This window comes from Bufo bufo, chromosome 8 (assembly GCF_905171765.1).
Source record: "Bufo bufo chromosome 8, aBufBuf1.1, whole genome shotgun sequence".
In the NCBI taxonomy this organism is placed as follows: Eukaryota; Metazoa; Chordata; class Amphibia; order Anura; family Bufonidae; genus Bufo; species Bufo bufo.
The window spans coordinates 181,902,550-181,921,945 of NC_053396.1; the positions used below are offsets into that span (position 1 = coordinate 181,902,550).

Genomic DNA, 19,396 nt, shown 5'->3' on the forward strand with positions numbered 1-19,396 from the left:
CAGTTGCCGTATGGGGATTCTTATATGCTCCCGTTTGTTTGTTTTTCGGAATTTTCAGATTATTGTGCCCCTTGTTTTCTCTCCCGTCTCCTCTTGTTCTAATCTGGCTGCGCCGGCTCATTTCCTTCTAGCATGGGCTTGTCATTGCCGGCGGTGTTTGGCTTGCGGTTGCTGGGGCAACGACGCCGGTAGTGCCGACGTCGTTGGCCAGGCGACACTTGCCTCGCGTCGCTTGCGTGACTTGGCCCGACGCCTCCCCTGGATTGGTCATGTGATTGTCTGGTAGGTCATGTGCTTGTTCACGTGTCCGTGTTGACGTCGCAGGGCTGCGTCTGTGTGGTGTGACGTTGCTGGGATCCTGGGCATGCGCGGTCTGATTGTGAGGACGCGGACTCTTGGCGCCCATGTCCATGCACCGCCGTGTGAGTTTTTAATTTTATTGATTATGATCACTTTGAATATTGATACACAGGTGATATCACATTGTAATGATGTGTCTTATTGTCACTAATTAATGCACTGCTCTGTTTGTATTATGGTTATCGATTTTGGATATGATGTATTATATCATGTAAACCATTATTGATGCAACTTTCACAACTTTGAGATGTTTATTGTATTTTATACATGATTTTTATCCTTGGCATATTTTTTATTGAATTATTGTCACTTTATTCTGTGCTATGCATTGTGGGTATATATACCCTGTTATGACACCATGTTGTATGCTCGAGAAAGACCGCATTGAGCGGTTGAAACGTTGCAGAGGGGAATAAAAGATCCACCATTTTTTCACTTTATTTGGAGTACTGCCTCATCCTTTGATGCTATATCTCATATCTATATATATATATATATATATATATATATCTCATATTTAATCTATCTATTATCTATCTCATATCTATCTATCTATCTATCTATCTGTCTATCTGTCTATCTATCTCATATCTATCTATCTATCTATCTATCTGTCTATCTGTCTATCTATCTCATATCTATGACAAGAAAAAAAATGCAACAGCACTCTGCAAACACAAATAAAATACAATAATGGCATACTCATTATAGAAAATATTCTGATGCCAATGCTACGCTCATTTTATAAATATGAGATTCTTGGCAAATACATTTTATACAGAATGTATTTGGGCCTGTCTGCCCCGACAAGGCGATCTCTATAGGACAGGAACCTAACACTAAATACTAGCTGTTATGGCATGTGACTGCTGCAGCCAATCACCCCCACCACTACAAATGACTATTCTTGTTTGCAATACGGACAAGAATAGGCCATATTCTATCATTTGTGGAACGGACATATGGATGACATCCATGTGTATCTCTTTTTTTTTTTTGGGGGGGGGGGGATTTATAGAAATGTGTCTGTGTGCAATCTGCAAAAAAATGCGGATCAGACACGGATGCAAAATACGGTCGTGTGCATGAGGCCTAACTCCAAGGGCAGTGATTGGCTGTACACCAGCACATCTCTTGGACAACCATTTTAAACTTAGGACTATGCTTGACCTGCATCCATCTATGTTTTTTTGGGAGGACGCTATAGAGCAGTCAACCGCGCATTTGTGTCCTGTAAACAAGATGGACATAGTCAGAAATCATGCCAAGGAAAGTCCAAAGGTTAATCTTTGCCTCATTGAAGTGAAGGAATATACAGGGTTTCTGTCATGAGAAATAACGTTATGTAGCTGACTGACATTAGCAATGGGCGACTGTCAGCAGTACATAACAGTGTTCTTTATAACTCCCTCCCTGTCGCCGTTCTCTTAAAATAAAGACTTTTAAAATAGGCTAATGAGCCTCTAGGTGCTCATAGGGCCTTGCTTCAGCACCTAGAGGCTCGGTCTACGCACCCTTTGGCACGCCCAGGTCCAGTTGATTGACTTTTGAGTTTTCCTCAGTATACCGTAAACCCTGCGCCGTCCCTTTTAGTATTTGGCGCAGGCAGTGAAGGACGCGCTCCTGCTGCCGACATCCTTCCTACGTCGCAGACGCAGTGAGGAAGCTGGCAGCAGGAGAGCGTCCTTCACTCACTGCGCCTGCGCCGAACACTAAACGGGACGGCGCAGGCACTCCTCGACGGTCAATCAACTGGACCTGGGCGTGCCAAAGGGTGCGTAGAGCGAGCCTCTAGGTGCTGAAGCAACGCCCTATGAGCACCTAGAGGCTCAGGAGCAGGAGCGTCCGACCATCTAATGTGTGGGCAGATTACTCCCCCCCCTTCCCATACAGGCAGGGCATGCATGCGTATGTTTTCTAATGTGTATGGCCAACCTTAGGCTACGTTCACATATGTGTTGGAAGCTCTTGCACATTCAGCCCCCATTATAAGAAAAACGGGCTCCGCCAGGCGCCACGCGGCTTCAGCGACTAAGAAAAATGCTAAAATGTCACAAATTTATTGACACCATTTTAATTGCAAAACCTATTTCTCTAACAGCCATTGCACCCTGTTCACCAGCACATAACATGAGGCAGAAATAGGAGTATGGGGAAGTACTGTGCACTGGAGAGGACAGCTGGGGTGACATTCTCATATCAGAACTGCTGCTCTGAGTTTATAAGGATCTTTTCCCTTTCTCACTCTTCGAGTATTTATAGCTGCGACTAATAAGGGCAATTCTGGAAACATCCAGCGATAATTATAGAACGCGCATGCGTGTTCAGTCACGAGCGGTGACAAGGACCGCTGGAGTATGCGCAGTAGGTGTTGACGCATTGGGCGTTCTCCTTGTGAGAGGCGGTGACAGGTGTCGCTGCAGAGATTCTGCTGACGTCACGTCTTATCCCGGCTTCTCATTGGTCGCGGCGGGCGTCAGTCAGGGCGGTAGGGGGCGTTGCTTGTGTGCGATGAACTGGTTGCTAAGGAGGTGAAGATGTCTTAGGAGGCGGCCACCCCCCAGGACATAAGCTGGAGGAGGAGAACCAGGGAGGAGGCTTGTGAGTGCCAGGCGGCACGGAGGTGATGGATGGCATCTGCTGCTGGGTAAGGGAGGCAGACAGGTGTGCGGAGCAGCACCTAGCAGGTGCAGGGGAGGGGGCAGAATGGGTGACATGGAGAAAATAATTAATTTATTTTTTATTGCAAAAAATGAAGCAAATTTGCAAATCGTCTTCTTTGAATTTCTATAGTTTCCTGCCTGCAGCTTTTTTTGCAGACTGTTTCCATGGTAACAGACTGCAAACAAACTCTGCGTAGTCAGACCGACCCTGCCGACACTACCCTACATCACGTGTGGCGGGTCCGCGGTGGATGTGTGGATTTTGTTGCATTAGTCATAGCGGAGGTGCTGCGGATTAGACGCATTGCAAAGGGTGAAATCCGCAACGGATGGGCTACTTTCACACTCGCGTTTGGTGCAGATCCGTCATGGTTCTGCACAGACGGATCCGTTCAGATAATACAAACGTCTTCATCCGTTCAGAACAGATCCGTTTGTATTATCTTTAACATAGCCAAGACGGATCCGGTTGTCTTATGTCTTCTATAGCTATGACGGATCCGTCTTGAGCACCATTGAAAGTCAATGGAGGACGGATCCGTTTTCTATTGTGCCAGATTGTGTCATAGAAAACGGATCAGTCCCAATTGACTCACATTGTGTGTCAGGACGGATCCGTTTGGCTCAGTTTCGTCAGGCGGACACCAAAACGCTGCAAGTCGCGTTTGTTGTCCGCCTCCAAAGCGGAATGGAGACTGATCGGAGGCAAACTGATGCATTCTGAGCGGATCCTTTTCCATTCAGAATGCATTAGGGCAAAACTGATCCGTTTTGGACCGCTGCTGAGAGCCCTGAACGGATCTCACAAACGGAAAGCCAAAACGCCAGTGTGAGAGTAGCCTAAGCTGCGGATTCCAGGAGTAAAACATGGGTGTCCTGGTCATCAGTATCTGATCGGTGGGGGTCCGCCTTCCGGCACCACTGCAGCCGTCTCACGGTTTACCGAGCACAGCACCATACATGGGATAGTGGCTGTGCTTGGTATTGCAGCTCAGCCCCATTCACGTCAATGTGACGTCACTGGCCTAGGAAGAGGCTGCTGCGCTCACTGGAGTGCCAAGGCCTCTTCAAACAGCTGATTGGTGAGGGTGCCGGGAGTCGGACCCCCACTGATCAGATATTGGTGACCTATCCTGAGAATAGCTCATCAGTTTTCTGCTTGCAGGGATGAGATTGCATGCACCCAACCGCTACATTTACACAAGGCACCGTTCAATCATACATATATCGCCTATCATTTAGGCTATGCTCAGGCCGAATCCAATGGCGGTCAGCCTTCATTGCAATGGAATGGGCTTTTCCCGACACCGTTTATAGGCATCAGAAATTTTCCATGTGGGTTTGATGCCCCTGGGGCTAATCCTCCTGCGGATCTGCGGCAGCCGTCCGGGGTCAGCTTCCGATCGCTGCCACGAAAGTACAAATTATGTAAAGTTATTATTTTACATGTGAACGTAACCTGGAGGACCAGCCGGGCGGGAGGGAATACGACTGCCTGATCACATCACACGGGGCTCGTCTGTAGCCTGTGACCATGGAGATACATTTGTCTGCGTGGGAGCTGAAAACACAAAACGGTTGGAGATTTGTTAACATGACTATTTGTAGAGTTGCTTCTTTTTAAAGAGGTTATCCGACCCCAGAAATGCCCCCCATATGCCCGGGCCCCTCCTACACAATGTACTTACCTCGCTCCCCGGCACCCGCGTCGCTTCTGAAGCCCGCAAGGACGCTGCTGCATCTCCCCATCGTGCGGATGAAAACAATCGGGGGAAAGGGGGGCAGCCAATAGCAGGCGGTGACAGGGGCGGCCTCCCTAGCATCGCGGGTGACTCAGTTCTGGCTTCAGAAGCGACAGCAGTGCCAGGGAGCCAGGTAACTAAATTCTGTGTGAGGGGCATGGGCATATGGGGGAAGGGGGGGGGGGCATTTAAACCCCTTTAATTTTAAAAATGTCTGCACCGGTAGGTGAGCGCGGTGACGCAGTCTGATCTTACGTGTTTTCCCTATTGTGCAGGAATCTTCATGGGCCTGATCGTCGCCTGGCTTTACTGGTGGAGTCCATATGAAGGAGTCCAGGAGTTTCGCTCATGGAGGTATGCTCCCTCACTGTGCCACCTCAAGATCAGCTCAGAATGTATGTTGGGGGTTGTAGTTTTGCTTTGAACAAATGGGGGCTCATTTATTATAGCTCCAAGTGACGGTTTGAAACAAAATTTGCGACTTTTCTGACACCCTTGCCACTTTTCCAAAAAGTGGGAGTGAGCTCCATGACCCGACTCATTTAAAATATGTGCTCCAGAAAACGATCTCGCGTTACACCACTGGAGTACTACTGAAGATTTCAGTCCTGGTGTACGTACAGAGGATGCGACAAATTTATTAAGAGGCGTGCACCTCGTAATAAATGGGTCAGATCTTCCAACAGCAAAGTTTTTACTAAGACTGGTGGGTTAGTAAATGACCCCCAAAGTTTCTTGTAGGGTAAGTTCACACAAGCGCAAAGCCACATTGGTACAGTAATAATTAAAGGGGTTTTCTGACAGTTTTTTATTGATGATTTATCCTCTGGGTAGGTCATCAGTACCTGATCAGTGGGGGTCCGACACCCGGGACCCCTCCCGATCAGCTGTTTACCAAGCACAGCACCGTACATTGAATAGCGGCCCTGCTTGGTATCGCAGATCAGCCCCAGTCACTTCTGAGGTGCTGAGCTGCGCCTAGGCCATGTGACCGATGAACATGACAGCCTAGGAAAAGGGACCTCTGGGACCCCCACCGATCAGATACTAATGACCTTTCCAGAAGATAGATCATCAGTAAAAAATGTGAAAAAGTAGGAAAACATAAATATCAATTTGGTATCGCTATAAGGGTCCATTCACACGTCCGCAAATGGGTCTGCATCCGTTCCGCAATATCGGGAACGGGTGCGGACCCATTCATTCTCAATGAGGCAGGAATGGATGCAGAGAGCACACTATGTGCTCTCCGCATTCGCATTTCCGGAGCGCGGCCCCGAACTTTTGGGCTTCGGCCCTGAACTTTCGGGCCGCAACTCCGCAAAAAAATAGAACATGTCCTATTCTTGTCCGCAATTGCAGACAAGAATAGGCAGTTCTATGGGGGGGTGCCGGCCGGGTGTATTGCGGATCCCCAATTTGCGGATTCGCAATACACCACGGACGTGTAAATGGACCCTATAGGGGTTCTCCACCATTTTACCAAATTTTGTGTCCCCTACCTACCTGCCACACCTGTGAAGCTACGCACACTTCCCTGCTCCCGGCCTCTGGCTCCTTCAGTTCACATCCAGTCCCCTCCGACACAGAAGGGGGGGTCACATCTGCTGCTACAGCCAATGACTGGCGCAGAGGTGACGTGTCTCCCAAGAGGTAAGTGACCCAGGTTTTTTGGTTAAAAAGATGGAGAACCCCTTTGAGGACACAGCCGTCCTGAACCTCAGGATGCAGCAAATGTTTTTGTTTTTTCATCTCCATAATTACAAAAGCCGTAAGATGCCTGGTCTGGTGTCGCATCTTAGCTCTATTCATTTGAAATACCGGACGCAGCCCATCGACAGGAGTGGCGCATTTTCCGGAAGATATCGGCCATGTTTTTCTAATCACATTCTAAGGGCTCATTTCTAAGACCACATGGTTGCCATGACCGTGTTGCGGGCTGCAAATGGGCACCGGCTGTGTGAGTCCTGTATTGCAGTGCGGACCCATTGATTTGAATGGGTCCGTGATCCGCAAAAGATGGGACATGTCCTATCTTTTGCCGTATTTTGCCGGATCGCGGAAGCATTCGAGTCAATGGGTCCACATCCCGCAGCACAGAGAGCGCATGGCCGGTGGAGATTGTGGTCCGCAATACGGGCACCGTGGCCATATGGGCGTGTGATAAATACATACAAAGGTCAATGTCCACGGTAATGTTCTGCTCTCTGCTGCACGATTACCAGTCATGTGTTGAAATGCCGCACTATGGCCACTAGGTGGCAGCACTTTCTTGTCTATTCCCTCATACTTATAGGTTATCTTCTCGGTCATACAGTGGGTGCACCAAATAAACCCTATAGGCACAGTATGTATTGCTTGTATGGGACATATATGACAGGGCTGCTGCTCGTGTGAATAAATGTGGATTATTTTTAATGACTCCGACCTTTTCCTAGAGCAACTTTTAGGAATCACCAGCTCTAGTTGGCGTACATAGCAGCACACTGAGGGCCATACGGCTCTGCACTAAGGGTATGGCCCACTTACTTTTATTCACCCATGGGTTATGTATGGCACAGTTAACCCCTAGGTACCTATGGCTTGTCTATAGACTGCAGGTATGTGGCACTGGTAAGCCCTTGTGTGTCTGTAATGCTGACAGATGTTGTGGCTGTGAAGCGGTCACGTTGGTTTTCGCTTAGCTGTGCACAATTCTGCTCTGCACACTTATCCGTTTGTACCCGGCTGCCTACTCTGCCCTTCACCGAGCCCACACTGAATTCCTGAGCCCCTTGTCGTCTGTGCCACGTGACCCAGAATGCCAGCGGCTTGTCCCCTGTTCCCCTTCTGTCCGGTAGTCATATGGGGGTAGGTTATGTACATTTCTATAGTTCCTACCCCTCCCGTGATCTGTGATGTCATCGGTTAGCGCACATGTGATGTCACCCTGTATCTTATGATAAATGTCGGCGTTCTGCTTATGTCATTACAGATCTGAGGCATGGATCCCCAACGAAGCTGCACACGTCAGAAGGACACGTTGGTACGTGGAACCCCCTGCAGCTTGTGGCTGTCGCATGCCAGGTAACCACTCGCCACACGCTTCATACAAGCACCATACCATAGACCTGTGATGGCTAACCTCCGGCACTCCAGCTGTGGTAAAACTACGACTCCCAAGATGCACACTTGCTTGGCTGTTCTCAGAACTCCATAGAAATGAATGGAGCATGCTGGGAGTCGTAGTTTCACCACAGCTGGAGTGGGGGGATGGAGAGTGGTGTTTATATGACTCGGTCAGTGATGTCTCTAGCGCACTGATCAGGATATCCTGCAGCCAGCAGAAGCCTGTCCCCTCCCTGATATGATACAGATAACGCCGTCTACCTGCAGCACTAAATATAACGTAGGGACTGCGCTAATCTGTGAACGTGACAGCGAGCACTTATTATAGCTCCTCAGTCCGGAAATACACTATATACATCCAGAGGTTACACCTCGACCCGCCCAATGCGTATGGAGGCTGTGTCATACTCCAATGTATAGGCTCCCATTGTGAGGGCTCATGCACACAAACATATTTTTTCTGTGTTCCTTTCAGTTTTTTTTGTGGCCCATATGCGGAACCATTCTATTCAATGGGGCCGCAAAAGAAAACGGATATGACTCTGTGTGCATTCTGTGTCCGTAGGTTCGCATGGTCTTTTCTCAAAAAAATACGGTACGCTATCTTTGTTTGCGAAATATAGAGCCAGAACGTGATGTGAACAGAGCCCGATAGGTGTTGCATGTACGAGTATAGCATCGGGGCAGTTACTTAGTCATTCTCACTGCTCGGTCTTCTGGTTCTGGATAATCGAGATTATCATGGAGTGCTTTTCCAGATTGTCAGGATTTTTGGAATATCGGGTGAGGGATTAAAGGGGTTGTCCAGGATCAGAAAAACATGGCTGCTTTCTTCCAAAAATAGCACCACCCCTTTTCTCAGGTTGTGTGCGGTATTGCAACACAGCCCTATTGACTCCAATAGAGCTGAACTGCAGTAACAGACGCAACCCATGTACAGGGGTGGTGCTGTTTTTGGAAGAAAGCAGCCATGTTTTTCTCATCTTGGACAACCCCTTTAAAGATACGTGTATCTCTGAAGCGTTCGTGGCAATTCTTCTGACCTTTGATTTTGTTAAATACTTGTATTCCTTGTGAACAAACGATTGAGGAACATCTGTTCATAGGACTGTGTGTTCTATCGTTTCTCTGTTATTCCTCCTAGAAATCATCATATCTTCTCATTTGATGACTAACCTCTTTCCAAGATAAGAAGAACCATTGGAGGTTCATTTTTACAGTGGGATGAGGGGGCAACAACTTTTTGCAGTGACTATATGTATGCGTGGCAGATGGTAATCGTAATGTGCCGACTTCTTGCCTGCCTGTCATTGTTCTGTCTGGTGAATAACAATTAGTTCACATTGACTTTCTCATTTAGAGTCCTCTCATCTCCATGGCTGTGACCTGAAAGCAAAAGGCTAAGGCCCCATGAAGAAGAAACAATGCAAGCTCTGTATGATTGGGGTCGCCCCAAAGCAAATAGGTGAGTGACTTGTGCCAGCTGCGCCCCCGGCTCTACTATTGGGTAAGCGGTGCAGAATAATCTCCTGCATCTTAATTACCATCTTGCAAGAATGAACTTGCAAGGAGGTGACGAGGGTGCAAATAGAAACTGGGGTCTTTTCACTGCTGCCCAGCAAAAGGATGTTGGATCTGGCGGAATAAGACCCCTACAGTAACCTCCATGTGTGTTTATGTGTCCTGCTGTAGGGTATCAGATGTACCATCCATTGATCATTTCTGAAAGGCCTTGAGACTTTCTCGTGAATGGCATTGGGGGACACAGCACCATGGGTATATGCCCAGCTGCCACTAGGAGGCTGACACTAGAAGTAAAAAGTGTTGCCTCCTCCTACCTGGGCTATACCCACTGCACATGCGGGAGAAAACCAGTTTTTTTCTAGTGTCCATAGGAGGCAGACACGACCTGCTTTTTTTTTGCAGGTCTTGCTGCTATTTTGTTATTTTATTTTTTCATCTTGATGTTTTTCTTCCTTATGCAGGTTTTTCACCTGCTGCAGGTGGGTGCTCCATCGTGGGCTGCCACTTGAGTTGCACCCCCTGCGGGTGCACTACTTCGGTACCTCGCTGGTCACCCAGTCGCCATTACTGCATCTGCAGTGGCTTGCCAACATTCCCACGAGTTTCCGCGTTGAGTCTGTTGATGGGGTGACCCTGCAGTGCCTGAAGACGTCAGAGGGTAAGTAACTGTGGTGGGAGGAGGACTTTGTTCCGGTTCTCTCTGCAGTTCATATCCCCGGGGTCGAAAATTGGGCAGCAGACTCCCTCAGTCGCCAACGCCCCGACCCGGGCAAGTGGTCCCTTCACCCAGAGGTGTTCCTACAACTCTGTCAGCGTTGGGGCTCACCGGACGTGGACCTCTTCGCCTCCCGTCTGAACCACAAGCTCCCGCGTTACGTCGCTAGGTCCCGGGACCCTCTGGCGCTGGCCTCAGATGCTCTGGTCCTTCCTTGGTCCCAGTTTAGCCTCTTATACCTCTTTCCCCCCATTTCGCTCCTTCCCAGGGTCCTCAAGGCGGCCCGGGTCCCAGCGATTCTGGTGGCCCCGGACTGGCCTCGCAGAGCGTGGTACGCGGATCTTCTGTTTCTTCTCGCCGACGCTCCGTGGTGTCTTCCTCTACGTCCCGACCTCCTTTCCCAAGGTCCGCTACTCTGCCCGAGTTTACCTCGGCTGAGTTTAACGGCGTGGCTGTTAAAGCCGCGGTCCTGAGGTTCCGCGGTCTCTCGGAGTCTGTTATCCAGACTATGCTCCACGCACGCAAGCCCCAATCATCCAAAATTTATCACCGTACCTGGAGGGCTTACTTTTCCTGGTGTGAAGCTGGTCAGTTTCTCACCCTCTCTACCTCTCTAATCCCAGAATCTTGTCTTTTCTCCAGGCTGGTATTGACAAGTGTCTTCGGCTTGTCTGTTCTCTTTCAGAAACCCCTGGCTTCTCGCTGCCAAGTGAGAATCTTTCTCCAGGGGGTTGCTCACCGTGTTCTGCCTTTTTGTTTTCCTGTGCAACCGTGGGACTTGAACCTTGTTCTTGACGCTCTTCAGGTCTCTCCCTTTGAGCCCTTGCAGGATATCTCTTTCATTCGTTTCTTTTAAGGTTGCTTTTCTTGTGGCGATTACTTCCATCCGCAGAGTCTCTGAACTTGCTGCGCTCTCTTGCAGGTCCCCTTTCCTGGTGTTCCATCAAGACAAGGTGGTTCTGCGTCCGATCCCTTCCTTTCTCCCTAAGGTGGTGTCCTCATTCCACATTAAAGAGGAGATTGTCCTTCCATCTTTCTGCCCTAACCCCTCTCATCCTAGAGAGCGTTCTTTTCACCGTTTGGATGTCGTTAGGGCACTTCGCCTCTACCTTCGGTTGATGGAGTCCTTCCGCCGGTCGGACTCCCTCTTTGTAGTCCCTGAGGGCCCTCGCAAGAGCCTGCAAGCCTCCAAGGCCACCATATCCCGTTGGATTCGGTCGGCTGTCAAGGAGGCCTAAGTTGCAAGGGGTAGTGTTCCTCCCTTTCGGTTGACCGCTCACTCCACTAGGGCGGTCGGGGCTTCTTCGGCGGTTCAACATCAGGCCTCGGCTTCCCAGGTCTGCAAGGCCGCCACCTGGGCCTCTGTCTATATGTTTTCCAAGTTTTACCACATACACTCAGTGGCTTCTGCTGATGCCATTTTGGGTCGCAGGGTTCTGCAAGCAGCCGTGAGTTAGTTGCGTTGCATGGCTGTTTCCTGGCCTCCCTCGTGGACTTCTTTAGGACGTCCCATGGTGCTGTGTCCCCCAATGTCATTCACGAGAAAACTGGATTTTTGTACTCACCGTAAAATCCTTTTCTCGTAGGATGCATAGGGGGACCCAGATCCCACCCACTTGGATCGTTTTTTTCTATTGTTGGTCCTCTTTGGTTTAAGGCTTGTTGGCTTCTCATTTTTTTCTGTTGGAGCTCCTACTGCTTTTCTACCTACTGCAGTGGGTATAGCCCAGATAGGAGGAGCCAACACTCTTTACTTCTAGTGGCAGCTGGGCATATACCCATGGTGCTGTGTCCCCCAATGCATCCTACGAGAAAAGGATTTTATGGTGAATACAAAAATCCAGTTTTTTGTCTTTCAACTCGTTGTCTATTCCCTGTCTTTACCTCCTCTCAGGCAGCAGAGACGGCACTTGGAAATGTGAAGTGTAAACCGTATTCCAACTCGGAGAGGGTCTGTGCGAGATGTGAGCGGCGGTGGCCCCGCAGAATGGTAACTGTCTGACTTAGTCTGTGTTTTATCCTCAGTCAAAAACAAGACCTCAAATTGAAGGCCAGGAGATAAAATGTGATATGAAAATACACACTGCACCATTATGACAAACACACACAAACACGTAATAATCTAGGCTTGGATACCAATAAGGTGTCCCTGTTCTTGGGCGTCACTTCTTTTCCAATAAGAAGAAGTATATATGGAACACTCTTACTGATCCTATAGTCTGTCTGCAAGATAGTCCAATTTGGAAAGGAGTGGTCCCAAGTGATGGAAGGTCCTGGTATCAATAAAAGCTTCTGTATTAGACAGGCAACGGCCAGACCAGAGTCCCTATATATCCCTAAGTACAGGGAGGGGATCTAGGATTGCCCTGCCTATCTATACAGGGCACTCGCCCCAAAAGGAGCAACCCCGTCCGGATACCTGACCCTAACCCGGGCAGTATCCCTACTATGAACCCTAATGAAGTGTTCAATATATATGTCTTCTTATTTGAAAAGAAGTGACGCCCAAGAACGGGGACACATTATTGGTATCCAAGCCTAGATTATTACGTGTTTGTGTGTGTGTTTGTCATAATGGTGCAGCGTGTATTTTAATATCACATAGTAAAAGTTAAGTTTTATCTCCTGGCCTTCAATTTGAGGTCTTGTTTTTGACTGCTTATATATTGGGAGTAATAGTTTTGGAAACACCCCACAGTGTTTCCCATACCATACATTTGTGTTTTATCCTCCAAGTTTTCCAGGTCAGCATTTCTCAAACTGGATTTCATGGGATCCCAGGGTTCTGTGTTGGGATCATTGGGATCTCTGGGGTTGTGATTGCTCGTCATATGAGTCTGCATCACACTGAGTAGGAGAGGGTAGGGATGTCTGCTTTGCTGCTAGCTGGCTGCATCGTTTTATTCCTGCCTCTTTGCAGTAACGGAAAGTGTCTTTTATTGTCTTTTCTTTCTAGTGGTGAAGAACTAGGATGGCGATTTATGACCATTTTTTGATGGAGAGAACTTCTTTGGAGCAGGTGGATTCATGCTTCCATCCAGGATTACTACAATGACAACACAGAATCCAATGTCACTTTTATACAGTCACTATTCTGCCAGTATATATTTTATTATAACTTGTCCTGTGTAGTGGTACTAGGAGATTGTTGTCTTGACATTCCTCATGCTATATAATTATATACTTTTTCAGGATGCCTGGTGAATGTGTAATTATATTAGTTCAACAAAGACTGTATTTAACATGTCCTTTTTACATGTTTATTACAATTATAAGCAGGGCTGTGGAATTGGAGTCAAAGCAAGATTTGGGTGTTAATATTTTGTGATTAATTTATTAACTTTCATATAAATTTAGAAAAGTTTAGAAATGTTTATCATAATTATATGTTATATTCTATCCATTCTATCCTTATTTATCAAAAGCAGTGATCAGCAGGGTGTTCTAAAGATAATAGAAAATCGATTCTCACCTCTCCTGTGTTCTCTCCTGTCCTTTTACTATAAACAGTGATAAGCGGGGTGTTCTAGAGATGATAGAAAATCAGTTTTCACCTCTCCTGTGTTATCTCCTGCCCCTTATACTATAATCAGTGATAAGCAGGGTATTCTGGTGTTGATAGATGATCAGTTCTCACCTCCCCTGTGTTCTCTCCAGTCTTTATAATATAAACAGTGATACGCAGGGTGTTCTAGTGATTATAGATTATCAGTTTTCATCTCCTCTTGTGTTCTCTCCTTATACTATAAACATTGATTAACAGGGTGTTCTAGTGGTGATAGATAATCAGTTCTCACCTCTCCTGTGTTCTCTTCTGTCCCTTATACTATAAACAGTGATACGCAGGGTGTTCTAGTAGTGATAAATAATCAGTTCTCACCTCTCCTGTATTCTCTCCTGTTCTTTTACTATAGACAGTGATAAGCAGGGTGTTCCAGTGGTGATAGATAATCAGTTCTCACCTCTCCTGTGTTCTCTTCTGTCCTTATACTATAAACAATGATAAGCAGATTGTTCTAGTAATCATAGATGATCAGTTCTCACCTCCCCTGTCCTTATACTATAAAACAGTAATAAGCAGAGTGTTCTAGTGGTGATAATCAGTTCTCCCCTATCTTGTGTTCTCTTCTGTCCTTATACTATAAACAGTAATAAGCAGAGTGTTCTAGTGGTGATAAATAATCAGTTCTCACCTCTACTGTTTGCTCTCCTGTCCTTATAATATAAACAGTGATAAGCAGGGTGTTCTAGTGGTGATAGATAATCAGTTATCACCTCTGTGTGCTCTCCTGTCCTTATAACTATAAAAAAAATGATAAGCAGGGTGTTCCAGTGGTGATAATCAGTTCTACACTCTCTTGTGTTCTCTCTTCTCCTTATACTATAAACAGTGATAAGCAGGGTGTTCTAGTAGTGATAAATAATCAGTTCTCACCTCTCCTGTATTCTCTCCTGTTCTTTTACTATAGACAGTGATAAGCAGGGTGTTCTAGTGGTGATAGATAATCAGTTCTCACCCCTCCTGTGTTCTCTCCTGTCCTTATACTACAAACAGTGATAAGCAGGGTGTTCTAGTGGTGATAGATAATCCGTTCTCACCTCTCCTGTGTTCTCTCCTGTCCTCTTTCCTGTCCTTATACTATAAACAGTAATAAGCAGAGTGTTCTAGTGGTGATAGATAATCAGTTCTCAACTCTCCTATGTTCTCCCCTGTCCTTATACTATAAAACAGTAATAAGCAGGGTGTTCTAGTGGTGATAATCAGTTCTCCCCTCTCTTGTGTTCTCTTCTGTCCTTATATTGTAAACAGTAATTAGCAGAGTGTTCTTGTGGTGATAGATAATCAGTTGTCACCTCTCCTGTGTGCTCTCCTGTCCTTATAATATAAACAGTGATAAGCAAGGTGTTCTAGTGGTGATAGATAATCAGTTCTCTCCTCTTGTGTGTGCTCTCCTGTCCTTATACTATAAAGCAGTGATAAGCAGGGTGTTCTGGTGGTGATAGATAATCAGTTCTCGCCTCTAATGTGTGCTCTCCTGTCCTTATACTATAAAACAATGATAAGCAGGGTGTTCTAGTGGTGATAATCAGTTCTCCACTCTCTTGTGTTCTCTCCTGTCCTTATACTATAAACAGTGATAAGCAGGGTGTTCTAGTGGTGATAGATAATCAGTTCTCACCCCTCCTGTGTTCTCTCCTGTCCTTATACTACAAACAGTGATAATCAGGGTGTTCTAGTGGTGATAGATAATCCAATCTCACCTCCGTGTGCTCTCCTGTCCTCTTTCCTGTCCTTATACTATAAACAGTAATAAGCAGAGTGTTCTAGTGGTGATAATCAGTTCTCCCCTCTCTTGTGTTCTCTTCTGTCCTTATACTGTAAACAGTAATTAGCAGAGTGTTCTTGTGGTGATAGATAATCAGTTCTCTCCTCTTCTGTGTGCTCTCCTGTCCTTATACTATAAAGCAGTGATAAGCAGGGTGTTCTAGTGGTGATAGATAATCATTTCTCGCCTCTAATGTGTGCTCTCCTGTCCTTATACTATAAAACAATAAAAAGCAGGGTGTTCTAGTGGTGATAATCAGTTCTCCACTCTCTTGTGTTGTCTCCTGTCCTTATACTATAAACAGTGATAAGTGGGGTGTTCTAGATTTCTTGCAATTATTCAGTGTATAACAGTGTTTTCCAGTTATTAAATGCATAGAGCATTGCATATTTACTTACAGGAATTTAGAAAATTTCAGAAATGTGGTTTACTGACACCACAGCCCTCATTATTATGGCCATAAATGTTAAGATAAGAATACCCCTTTAATGTTCTATATTGTGGCTGGTGGACCTAATGTACCCTTGGTAAATGAGACTGGCTGAAGGACTGGATTCGTAAACGCACTATATACCAAATATACAGTAAATATAATAAAGTAATATCAAAGTAAAAAATTTTAAAAATAATTTTTGAAGGTAAAATAAAAGTACAAAAAACTTTTTACAATAAACAATAGCTATGTAAAAAATAAGTCACATGTTGTTTACAGGAGTTCAGTGCTTTACATTGCTGGCTTTGCGCTCTGTGCTGTTTGCTGCTACTGCATGTTTTGTAGCACGAAGTCCATGACACAACTGTTTCCTGCTTGTGTCAGCCCCAGGTGTCGGGTGCGTGACGAGAGAATGATTTACAGATGTGTGTTAGAAATTAAGTTGAGAGAAGATCTGGCAGTCCATTATTTTAGATTTAGTCAGGTCCCTATCATCACTGGACTTGTACTGGTGGATTATGGGAATTTTCCTTTAAAGGGATTGTCTGCTTTGTACAATGCATTTTTGTTATAAGTGCTCCCAAACGATAAGATGATCACAGAGTATTGCAGCGATCGTCTGTGATCTGTGGGGAATAAAGCAGCAAGTGTTCACTATCCCTGCAGCACCACCACAGGGGAAATGAGGCATTACATGGGGGCTCATTGAAATTTGTGTAATATGTAGACTGGCTGGGTCCTCCAGAGTGTGAGATGCACCTTCTGAGTTTTCTAAACTGGACAAAGAGTTAAAGGGGTTATCCAAGGCCTACAATGTCTCCACCATATGCCCGGGCCCCTCACACACATTGTACTTACCTCGCTCCCCGACACCCGCGTCGCTGCATCTCCCTATTGCACGGATGAAAACATACCGGGGGGGGGGGGATGTTCGGGCAGCCAGTAGCAGGCCGCAGCAAGAACAACATCACCCGCGATGCTAGGGAGGCTCTTTTTCATTGCAACGGGGAGATGTAGCGGCAGCCATGCCGGCATCAGAAGCAACGCAGGGGCCGGGGAGTGAGGTAAGTACAATCTGTGTGAGAAGCCGGGCATATGAGGGGGTATTACAGACCTCGGATAACCCCTTTAACATCTAAATCCCGGTATATGGTTTAGAAAAAAATAAAATGACTTGCCACACCAGGGTGGTATAATTTGAAATGGAGTGGATGCCCTGGCCAAGTGCCGAACCTGGTGGAGATGTGTAAATGTAGACACTCTTCTAGCGATAGCATGTAGGATAGGTAGATGAAGGACACTGTGATCCCCAGGTTCTCTTAGCAAAAGCTCCAATGGAATTAGGAATAAAAAATTCCAATGTGGGATTTGCTGCCCAGTAAGTAGGGTCAAGTGAACATGAAGTGGTAGAGTTTACCTTTATTCAAAGAACTATGGCCCCGGATTATCAAGACCAGTGTGCGCCACCAGAGGAGACATTCAATTTATGACGCTGAGCCGGACTAAACATAAATGAAATACCTCCTATGGCCAAATCCATGGTGTAGTGGGATGATAAATCTCCACCCACATGTTTCTGGTTAGAACTAATTCTGTTCTTAAAAATGTAGACCACCGAATAAAGGAAACTCTACCACTTCGTGCATGCTTGACCCTACTTTCTACTACCAGGCAGCACATCCCATACTGTAAATTTTTGTTCCTACATCCAGCATAAAGGGCCTTATGCCTGATCTGATAATCCGGAACGAAGGTTCACGAGTCTGATTATTGGCCTGTCTATACACCAGAACTGATCAGCCGAAAACCAAGCAAACTCACATTTGTGAGCTGACAAAGTTTTTATGCAAGCGAAAAAAGGCTCACTAGTTGGCAGCAACATGACCGGTGCATGCAAGTTAAATGGGGATGAATGATCGTACTGTTGATCACTTGTCCCGTTTTCAGTTATAAGGCCTTTTAAACGAGTGCCGATCAGCTTGTTATACCTCTCGTTTAGGTCCGTTTCATCACCTCATTTCATAGCGTTACCCTATTGTAGCAGCCACATCTGCCCTGAAGTAACTCCCAGTAAGGTTGCGCTCAGTCTAAGAATAAACGCTTGTGTTCGAGACGGTTGCCGATCCTAATGTACAAGTTTAGCACATTCCAGTAAATGGTGACAGAATAGCTTGAGTCTAGAGCACTGTGGAGGAGGGGCGGCGATGGTGACAAGGGGGTACTGCTCGAGACCGGGTGCTCGGTTTATGGTTACGTGAGGATATTGTGACAAGGACAGAATTTATAATGCTTTCCCCTCAGTCAGTCCCTATAGATAACATTTGGTTTACCCCACAGGAAGGAGAGACATGCAGGCCCCATTCAAACCAAAAAAGGCTCGTGGTAGGTCAACTGCAATGAGAAATTGAATTTATTTCATTAAATAAACTTTTTTTTTCTTTTTCCAACTTGTGATCCAACATCATTTAGTGTTGTAGCCCGCAGTCCCCAGTGTTATAATTAGAGACGCTTTAATCCTTTCGGTTTACTCAGGGAGCGAGTGAATGCAGACCAGGCCTCTGGAGATATTACAGAAATCTCAACATTTATTATGTCCTGCAGCACAGAAGCTTTGTTGTTGTTCTCCTGTATTCAGCTTCTTCAATGACAGAAAGTAGCTGTCTGACCCACCATTGTCAGCCATATTAGCTCTCACGGGGCTGATACCTCCATCACCAGGTCACACAATGTGTCCTCATTCTTAAAACGGGTACTTTCCTATCTGAACATTTATGGCATATTGATAGGAGATGCCATAAATGTCTGATAGGTGTGGAATCCACCTCTGGGACAAGTTTATGTTTCAAGAATGAAGCCCCACCATGAATGGAGGGCATTCTTCACATGCTCAGTTTTCTCTATTCATTCCTATGATTCTTAAAGGGGTTGTGCAAGAATGGGATGGTGATGGGGTTTGGCCCCCATTATTCAGCCAGACCCTCAAAGAGAAGATGACTTCTATGATTCCCGATGCTGGCTCCTCGCTCCTTCTTCTCTAGCAGTCAATCACAGGCCATGGCGGTGTCCGGCTCTCCTTGCGTCATGGCAAATGGTCACATCGTTGCAAGGGGATCCAGACATTGTCGTGGCCAGTGATTGGCTGCGGCGATGTCAAACTGGATGTTGACATCGCTGGAGTCCATCTGAGCATTGCAGGAGAAGGAGCGGAAAGCCGGCGCCAGTAAGCAGATAAGTCATCTTACCTTTGTAGGTCCGACAGAATGGGGGGTTTCCCAAACCCCCTCCACCCATTCTTGCACAACCCCTTTAAGTTCCATAACAGGGAATGGAGAGGATTCCATGCATGAGCGGCATGCTGTACATTCACGATGGGGCCCCGTTCTTAAAAAAGGAGCAGGTCTCAGAGGTGGCGGAACCCAAACATATCGGACATTTGTGTCACATCCTATTAATATTCTGTAAATTCTTGGCAGTCAATCATGAACTCACCTGTTCCAGTTCCAGTACTGAGCTCCCTTCTCCTC

At 46.4% G+C, this 19,396-nt stretch overlaps 1 long non-coding RNA gene across 1 annotated transcript; it reads left to right on the top strand.

The window, feature by feature from the left end:
- Positions 1–2,878: 2,878 nt before the first annotated feature.
- On the top strand, positions 2,879–13,235 carry LOC120977971. Its single transcript, XR_005774020.1, has 6 exons — positions 2,879–3,007; positions 5,041–5,119; positions 7,740–7,831; positions 9,234–9,338; positions 12,007–12,102; positions 13,069–13,235. It is a non-coding gene; the product is annotated as an uncharacterized LOC120977971 (long non-coding RNA).
- Positions 13,236–19,396: the final 6,161 nt, after the last annotated feature.